This window comes from Mastomys coucha, unplaced genomic scaffold (assembly GCF_008632895.1).
Source record: "Mastomys coucha isolate ucsf_1 unplaced genomic scaffold, UCSF_Mcou_1 pScaffold21, whole genome shotgun sequence".
In the NCBI taxonomy this organism is placed as follows: domain Eukaryota; kingdom Metazoa; phylum Chordata; class Mammalia; order Rodentia; family Muridae; genus Mastomys; species Mastomys coucha.
This window is the reverse complement of record NW_022196904.1, coordinates 161,012,770-161,015,025: the sequence shown is the minus strand read 5'-3', so window position 1 is coordinate 161,015,025 and position 2,256 is coordinate 161,012,770.

Below are 2,256 nucleotides of genomic sequence, written 5' to 3'. Positions count from 1 at the left end.
TTATGTTCTGTTTCCTTGGTAACTCTCTCTCTGCCCCCAGCTTCCCTTAAATACCTTACACTTCTTGTATTCCGGGTCGAACTCCTCTGACTGGCAAGGTCATGAGATCGACCCCGGTACCGGTATCCCCAATAAACTTCATGTGATTGCAGCAAGTTCAGTCTCTCGTGAGTCATTGGGTGGTCGCGTCATCCCGAGACTTGAGTAAGGATCTCCCCAGTTCTGGGGGTCTTTCAAGTGTAGCCTTACTAACTCTGCAACAGTGGCCCCCCATTCAGTGGCACCCCATTCCCAGGGACCTGCTCCCGTGATACAACAGCATCTCCTTCTCACATTCTCTTGAGCGCCCACCTAGAAATCTATTATCAGTGTCTTTCTAAAACTCAGCATCTTCAGTCCATGAATCCCATGCTTCAAGTTTGTGGGGGTGAGAGCATGGAAGCCATTGACTCATTGGGACTGTGAGTTTCCAGTACCCCAACTCCTGGGCTTAGTCATCAAAAGCCAAAAAGGAGTCATCTCTCTCACAGACACCCCAAAAATTCCTGTATCATGGGGATAATTTTTGACAGCCACGCCCACCCGGCCCACCCGGCAGAGTGGAGAGCTCATGGGCAGCCTCCAGAGTGTACCCAGCCAGAGTACCGGAGCTCTGGCAGGACTCGGGTTACCCCTCACACACACCTTTATTATTTCCCAGGCACCCGGTGCGCTGCCCTACAAAGCAGTACAAAGAGCCTTGGCTAAGCCACTGGTTAGTGAGATTCATTCCCAGCGCTCCAAAGAAACGAGTTTGAGATAGGAATTGAACGGTCAACCTTCTGGAATGTGTGCTTGACACATCCCTGAACTACACATCCTGTCCTACCACCAGAGTTCTTCTGAGGCAGCTGAGGGAAGCTATTTGCATGCTCTTGTGTGAGCACATGCTCTTGTTCTCGCGTGCGTGCGTGCGTGCGTGCGTGCGTGCGTGCGTGCGTGTGTGTGTGTGTGTGTGTGTGTGTGTGTACGTATGTATTTAGGGATCACCTGAAGAAGTAATTCAGAGCCCTTCAAGCCTTGCCCCATTTTGATCTGAGATCTTTTTTCCCTATAGCTCATACCAAGTGACGCTGACCCTTTTGTGGTCAATGTCTCAGGCACAGTGGTTCTCTGATCATCTCACTTGGTAGCTTGGCCTACCTTGAAGCCATCACCCTCATCTCCTTCCTGGGCAGAGGTTGTGTCCCATATATGACGATATGACCATGGATATTAAAACATGAAGAACATCTCGTCCTTGGTGGCATGCACGTGGCTGTTTGGTCCTAGGTATTAGAAACCGCCTTTTTATGAACCTACATACTCAGACATACAAAAGCAGTTGCCGTCTGTCATCTTAGAAGGCTTTTGTTTTGTTTGTGCCAGGCAGTGGTGACTCAAGTCTTTAATCCCAGCACTTGGGAGGCAAAGGCAGGTAGCTCTCTTTTTGAGTTCGAGGCCAGAAGGCCAGCCTGGTCTACAGAGTGAGTTCCAGGACAGCCAGAGGTACACAGAGAAACCATCTGGAAAACAAAACAAAACAAAACAAAAACCAACCAAAAAAGAGAGCTTTTTGTTTTTTTTAAATTGTGGACCAGCCCGATGATGTAGGACGCACTTTTAATCTCAGCACTCGGGAGGCAGGGGGATCTTCGTAAGTCTGAGTCTAGCCACGTCTACATAGTGAGTTCTAGACCACTCAGGGAGGGCTACATAGTGGGACCTTTTTTTTCTCTCTCTCTCAAAAAAAAAAAAAAAAAAAAAAATGTGGGCCAAAGGTGTAAAACTTGTCCATATTTAAAATATCTACTGAAATGTCATTATAATCTGACCAGTCACTAAATGTTGACTGTTGATTAACCAAAAGAAATAGTTTCTTTTCATCTTCTGGGACTATGCTTGGGGGCACTCAGCATGATCCAGTGCTTGACACGCGGTCATAGGATTTTCTACGGTACTGCCTCTAACAGAACCAGGCTGGGTCAGTACCCTGGCTGTGAGACTGGTCACCTTTATACCAAGAAGGTTGGGAAAGCGCCCCCAGGCCCCAGCATGGGGTGTGCACCAGGCGGACTTCCAAGCTCATCGTATAAAACCTAGTCCTTATAAACTAGTCTAAAACAAAGAAGCAACCAGACCTATTATGAGATGGAACATGCTTACTTATTGAGGAGCAGAAAATTGTCATGAACATGTTGAAGGCACAGAATAAATATAAAGCTCTTAAGTTAAAAA